Source organism: Eumetopias jubatus, unplaced genomic scaffold (assembly GCF_037043125.1).
Source record: "Eumetopias jubatus isolate StellerSeaLion01/CBP00866 unplaced genomic scaffold, mEumJub1_p1.0 scaffold_4, whole genome shotgun sequence".
In the NCBI taxonomy this organism is placed as follows: domain Eukaryota; kingdom Metazoa; phylum Chordata; class Mammalia; order Carnivora; family Otariidae; genus Eumetopias; species Eumetopias jubatus.
In genome coordinates this window covers 67,173,255-67,180,649 of record NW_028274810.1, presented here as the reverse complement: position 1 = coordinate 67,180,649, position 7,395 = coordinate 67,173,255, and the positions used below count along the sequence as shown (strand labels likewise).

The window sequence follows — 7,395 nt, the reverse complement described above, 5'->3', positions numbered from 1 at the left end:
CCTCTTTTGGCCTCTTTCCATTTTTTGAGACTGTATCCAACCTGAAAAACCTCTCTGTAACACCCGCACCCGCTCAGATCTCTAAGGCCTGCCGCATGCTCTAAAAATAACAGCTCGTAAAGCCCACCTCTGCTCAGCTCGCAGCATCTCCCCAGCCACCCACCTGAAATGGGAAAGATTTTATGCAACTGCAAAGATGTTTGCTGTTTAGATGGCAACTCAGGTAGAATCCATTAGTACCTAAACATCTTTCAGGGGGAAGCCTCCTGCTCCAAAGGACGGCAGAGCTGCATGGTGACAGAGCCTGCCTTTCTATTTTGTTATTTACATAAAGCAAATGTGCAGTGTACATTGTACGGCCCTGGCAAACAAGTGCTAATCTGCAGGGAACAGGTATCACGTGCGGTGTTCCTGGCTTCCCTGTCATGCCAGCTAGAGGAGAAGGCCATCCCAGGGACATGTAATGATGAATCCACAAGACCCCAGCCTCTTCTCTTGGCCCCCGGGGAGGCTCATGATTTCTGTTCAGTGGCATCCAGAGCTTTCCACCTGCCAGCACCAGTTGGGCCAACTGGGGGGTCGGGGGGGCTGCTCTTGAATCCTCCACCCCTACAGCTGCTGCCCTCACTCATGTGGACCCTGGACCAGACCAAGGAAAAGACCTGGAGACTGCAGTTCCCATCCTGGCACTGCCAGTTAATGGCTGTGTGACCTTGGGGAGGTAACTTACCCTCTCTGAACTTCAGTCTCTTTACATGTAAACTGGCCTCTAAATTGCCCTAGTTTTCATTTATGGGTTTCTACTAAGCACCAGTGCCATTCTCTTTAGGAACTCAGGATGAGTGTTTACTGAAGGGCTGAGTTGAAAGATTAGTTCAGGTCCCTGCTCAGAAGTACTTCTCTCCACTGAAGACAGATAACTGAGCCCAGTTACTGCCCCTCCTGGACACCCTTCCCAGAGTCCAGGAACAGGCTTTGTCCACCTTTTTTCAAGTCCTCAATATTGGTGTCCTGAAGTTAGTTTTCTTCACTGGTCTTTTTCCCAGAATGTCAGTGCATCTCCATGAAGACCAGAATCTTCATGAGCCATCCTAACACCAACACCAACACCCACCCCAAGAGCTGCAGCTGATAGAACTGGGCGCTCACTAGGGCCAGGCCCTGGTCTGAGCGTGTTATGTGTAGCATCTCATTTAGTCTTTAGTGTACCCCTGTGAATAGGCATCTGCCTTTTATAGATGAGAAGGCCTAGAGGCCTAGAGGAAGGACCAGCTGATTCCATCTGGGGGAATGAAGGAAGGCATCCTGGAGGAGGTGGCTTCAGAGTTCAAGCTAGCCAAATAGAGAAGTGGTGGGTCTTCCATTTGCCTCTCTCCCCTAACCCCCACTATCTTTGTAACCTAGTGGCTGAAGTTTATGAGGTTGTTTTTAAAATTCAGATCCCAGGTTGTGAGCCAAACTCTGGCAGAAGCGAAGGTTCTTATCTATGTGCCCATTTATTTATCTAGCTAGTGCAAGCTGAATACACGATCTCTTGCCGTGAAATTTAAGCATAAATCACAGAAAGTTTCCTTTGACAAGGAACAGACTGTATTCCTAATTCTGCTGAAGAAAATCTTCCCTCTCCTGAGGGGTGCCCTGAGTTCACAGGCCGCATTCTGGCTGAGCTGGGGGCCAGTTATTGGACAGGGAGAAGCAGCCTGCCCCACCTGGCAGCCACGCTGAGAGGAGAGAGAGGGGGTGGCACAGGTTGTGGACAAGGGGGGATGGGGGAGAGAGACCAGCAGAGACCTCGCTTCCTGCCTGCCCAGGGAAGGAGCGGGGCCCTGCTCATTCCAACAGAGAAAGGAAATGGGGCTGGCAGGAGAGGCCTGGGCCTGCCCATGGGATGGGGTCCTCGGCCCCCTGTCAGAGCAATGACATCAACTCTGGCTGGGGTTCCCATGCTTGCTGCAGGGACTAAGCGACAGGGGTGTGATCCCAGTGCCAGTGCCAGTCTTATATGCCCTCCTGCTAACAGCTGAGTTTGGGGCTCCCGATGGGGCAGCCCTGGACCTGCATGTTGGGGACACTGTGACCCAGTTGCAGGGCTGGGGAAAGCAACAAGAAAGAACTGATGGCAGACGGCAGATAATAAGGAAAGGACGGGAAGGAGGTTCTGTCAGGAAGTTTCCCACCTGCCCTCTCATCTGCCCTAAACTGCTAGCTGCCAAGTGAGATGAAACCTGACGTCTCAGTGGCTTACACAATAGATCTGTTCCTGCTCACGCTCCTGACTGGACCACCTCTCACATGTTTATTCAGGGACTCAGGCTCTTTCCGCATGGTGGCTCTGCCCACTGTTGGCAGCAGGCCTTGGCATTCTGTCCGTTCTGTCAGGAGAGGGAGAAGGAAAGGACGTGGGGGATTCCAGGGGAGATTTCGTAGCCGGGCCTGGCCACTCCCACCCACCTTCCTTGGCCAGAGCTCAGCCCCATGGCCACACCTAACTACAGGGAGGCTGCAAACACAGCCCCAGGAGGCAAGGAAAACAGGTTTGGGGAAAAACAAGCCAGTGTTTGTCACCTCAGATCACCTCACAGAATCGCAGAACGTAGAATCATAGCCCCATAGAATGTTAGGACCATGAATTTAGAGAATCTTAAAAATATGAAGTCATAGAACTTTCAGGTTCCACAATCATGGAATCTTGAAATAATATTTCAATATTTGAGGAGTTGGTTGCGGATATGTCCATCTCCTCCATCAGATAAGTTACCAGAGGGATGGGGCACCTTTCCACAACTCCGGACCTCCTCAGCACCCACTACACTACCCATAATAATTGCAGCACTGCTAGTGGTTGCAGAAAGGGACGTGGCGCCTACTATGTGCCAGGCACTTCTCTAAGCACTTTGAATATTTAAATTCATTTACTTCTCACAACCCCCTTGGGGTAAGACTATTAATATCCCCAATTAACAGATGAGAAAACCGAGGCAGAGAGGTTAAGGAATGAACCTGGGGCCAAGCAGCCAGGAAGCATCCCAGAAATATTGTTGCTGTGGAGGTGTTGAACTAGTGTGAATCGCTAACCATGTCAGACTTTTCATTTTCTCTCTCAATTAGAAAAGAGAAAGATGGTAAGTTTGGGGGACATAATTGAAATATAAAGGAGACCCACAGATAGAGAACAACTCACTTTGTGTTTGCTCCCCAAACTTCTGAAATGAATTCCCCATCATGGTGGGGAAATTGGCAGCCTCATTAATTTCCGGGAGGGGGTTTAAAGACAGTTTGAAGAGGGAGCTGTGGAAGGGCTTATCCGCCCGCTCACTGAGGAGGCCTTGCCTGTTCCATCTAATTAACAATAAACCAGACGCCCCGACACAATCCGCTTCTACATCTGTAACACGCTGACAATCTAAAAATGCCAGCCTCCTCCTTGTCAGCTAAATGTCACTGGCGACATTTGATGCAATTCAGAGATGAAAGTAAATCCAATAGTATCACTGACTAAATAATCACAGGCCCAATCGGGGGGCCCCAGGCCCCAGAGCAGGCTGGGGAGAGGAGGCGGCACCCCAGGAAGGCAGGGGGGACAGCGCCTTCCCAGATAAACCAACCCCCAGCTGCCCATGGACTGGAAACTCCAACTCGCTGGCCCACCCTGCTTGGGAGGAGCAGGACCTACAACCCCCAAAGCCACCTGGTTAGGCCACAGGGGACTGTTTTCCTTCTCTGAGCTGCAGTTCCTTGCCTGTTAAGGGAGCAGGGCAAAGTGGTGTCTGTAGGGAAGGACTGGTGCTGCGCTGATGTTCAGCAATTCGGTCAACCCTGATTTACTGAGTAGCTCTGTGTGGCAGGCACAGCTCTAGACACTGGGGACACAGCAGTCTTTTAATCAGCCATCCTCTCTGCTAGACTGTGAGCAACATGAAGGTAAACACCAGCTCTCTCTTGCTCACCTTTATATCCCACAAAAGTCCTCGATCAGCTTGTGTGAAATGAATGCACCCGTGAATGACTAAGTATACTTGTTTGGCCTCCCACTCGCTTGGGAGCATCTCGGGAGGCTATGGAGTCTGCAAAGGCAGATATTAGGTATCAATTATCCCCTGGTGCCCAGTTCCCAGCAGAGCAATGACAACCTTGATGCAAACTGTACCAATTCTCACCACACGGAACCCTTCTTGATGGCACCCAATACCAAAAACACCTTGACCGGAGGATCAAAATGAACATCACCGATGACAGGTGCCTCCTGGTGTGTCCCTGAGAAGGACACAACATCCCTTATGCAGTGTCCCAGCCACCGGTGCAGCACCTGAATCTCATTACAGAGGAACATCAGACAAACCCAAAATGAGAAACATTCTATTTAAAAAGGAGCCGGGGACAGGGGCAAACTGAATCTCCAAAAATGTCATTGGAATAAAGATAAAGGAACGCTGAGGAACCAATCCACGTTAAAGAAGACTAAAGGGATATGACAATTAAATATAATGTATGATCATCTACTGGAGGGAGAAAATGCTATAAAGAATGTTAATGGGTCAACAGACAAAACTGGAATACAGTCAGAACTTATGAAATTATTAGTGTTAGTTTTCTATTTTGCTGTAACAAATAATCACAAATTTAATGACTCAAAACCACAGATTTATTTAGGATGTGGACATCTTTGGGGGGAGCATTATTCCACTTACACAGTCAATAATTGATATGAGCATTTTATCAAATTACTACAAAATACAAATTACAAATAAAATTACTGAAATTGTTAGCTGTCCTGTGCTTATGTAAGAAAATACTCTTAACCTTCAAAAGTAAACACCGAAGTATTTGTTTGCTTATTTATGAAAGAGGAAGCTCTCTTCCTTTATTTGACATGAGGGTGGAGGAAGAAGAGGAGGGAGAGATCACAGGCACCTCCGCATGAAGCTGGTATCCACCAGGCCCCCACTCTGCCAGGAGGCCCCTCTGGAAGGGGCGGACAGCTCACAGGTGTCCTGGACGCCCTCTGTGCCAATCAGAGAAGAGTCATGACTGTCCCTTTCTTGCCTGTCTACTAGGGCTCCAGGGAGAAAACGCGCGTAATGATCCGCTCCTGGCCCAGGTCCAGCTCATTGGGACGAACCCGGAGAGTCAGGTGCTGTGGCCGCAGTTCTCCTCCACGGTGCCCGCACAGGGACGGAGGAGATGAGCAGTTGCGCGCTGGGCACCGTGGAGCCATTCACCGCAAGGGCCAGACCCGGTGGCACCGTCATGTTCACGGGGTCCTCAGGTTTGCCCAGGATGGCTGCTCTGGCCGCGCGGAGCCGCTTCTCCAGTCCCACGGGCACGCGGCCAGCGGCCAAGTGCGCGTCCTGCTCAACCCACGGCGAGTCTGGCGAGAAGCAACAGAAGCGGCCACAGCAACAGAGAAAGAACGCACAGAGTCTACACTGAAGTATTTAGAGGCAAAGGGTCACAATGTATGCAACTTACTCTCAAGTGGATCAGAAATAATAATATACAGGAGGGGATGATAAAACAAATGTGACAATTTACAATAGCTGCTTCTCGATAAAAATGATATGGTATTCTTTCTACTATATTTGCAACTTTTCTGTAAATTTGAAGTAATTTCCAAATTAAGTACCTGTGTGTGCATGTGTGTGTGTGCACGTGCGCCTGCATGCGTGCACTGGATTGCCAAGGAGCTGAGATAAGAGGTTTCCTGTGTCTTGGTTTCATCTCACCAAGTAGACTGAAGAGCTCCTCAGGAGCTCCCCACTCTAGGCAGAAGAAAACCCTATGTCCTCAACATGGCATTCGGGCTCCTTCATGACCTTCAGTCTCCTCTGGCAATCACATTTCCATCTTCCATCTATTCCTTTATCCATATGGGACTACTTAACATACCTCAAAACTGCATCATAACAATTGTTCCTTTTATTAAGCATCTAGTGTATACTGGGTCCATCCTCATGTCATTTCACTTAATCCTTAAAACAGAACTTCAAGTTAGGTACCAGTGTTTCCTATTACAAATGGTGAATCAAAGGCTCAGAGAGATTAAGTGACTTGCTTAAAGACATAGAGCTAGAGTGATCTTCAAATCGTTAAATCATGTTTAAAGCCAGGTTCTTGGGGCACCTGGGTGGCTCTGTTGGTTAAGCGACTACCTTTGGCTCAGGTCATGATCCCGGAGTTCTGGGACCCCACATCGGGCTCCCTGCTCCCTGCTCCCTGCGCAGCGGGGAGTCTGCTTCTCCCTCTGACCCTCTCCCCTCTCATGCTCTCTCTCACTCTCTCTCAAATAAATAAATAAAATCTTAAAAAAATAAATAAAGCCAGTTTCTTTCCCATATACTACATTACCCCACCCTCTAAGTACTGATTCAATGAACATTTCCTAAGCACCCACTCAGTGCTGGGCTCTATGCCAGGCACTGGGAGTACAATCAACCCCACCCCAATGTAATCAACCCCACCCCAACGTCCCAGAGTGTATGATTTGGCCAGAGAGAGCCAGGGCTGAGGAGGAGCAAGGGGTTAGGGGTCAGAGTCAGTGGGTCTGGCTCCAGGACCCTAGAAGCTGAGCCTGGAACCATGGCGGTGGTGCAAGTAAAGGGGGAAATCCTTCTCCCCGCCCTCAGATGAAGGGGTCCTGGATGAAGGGTCCGTGGACATTTTTTTTAGTCAAGTCTCTGCTGCCCTCTAGTGGGATATGTAGAGATAACAGGAGGAAACAAGCAGCAGGTTTGGGCGTCTGGGTGGGGATCCACATTAACTCTGAGCCTCTTCCTAGCCTTGGGAGCCGTGAGATGGCTCCCAGGCTCGTAAATGGAGAGGTCTAGGTTTGAAACTGCAGTAGTGCAGGGGTCAATCTGCTTCACCAAGAGAGACACTCAACTTTTCTCAGGTCATATATTGAGCCCCAAAATTAACCCCAGATGGAGCCCTGCAAAGACTAAGCTGTGATGAAGGATACAGACTGAGTTCTGACCTTGATTAGAGACTACACCCACACTAGGACCCCACCAGACCTCTGCCGTTCTCCTCACCTGTTCCCCAGTTGTTAAACATCATCATTATCAGAAAATAAATTATATCCATTTACAATTAAATAAGCTGTATAGAAAAACAAAGGCGAAACATACATACTGAAAATGTATTACTTCCTAATTATTTCATGACATTCTGCTACTCTCTATGCTCTTGAAGTGATTTAAATCTACAGTATCTGTATAGCACAAATACTATATAATGGCATGCTACTGCATGCCACTCCCCAACTCCACAACATACTCAGGGATATCACATTAGTATCTTGAAATTAGCCATAGTGAGAGTATTCATATCACAGAAATCGGTCACACTACAAAGTCAGGCTTGAGTTATTGTTTTGTTAATTGTCCAGACCAGGAA

The 7,395-nt window shown here is 48.6% G+C and overlaps 1 pseudogene; it reads right to left on the bottom strand.

The window, feature by feature from the left end:
* Positions 1 to 5,011: 5,011 nt before the first annotated feature.
* LOC114212087 (D-dopachrome decarboxylase pseudogene) lies at positions 5,012 to 7,059 on the bottom strand (annotated as a pseudogene).
* Positions 7,060 to 7,395: the final 336 nt, after the last annotated feature.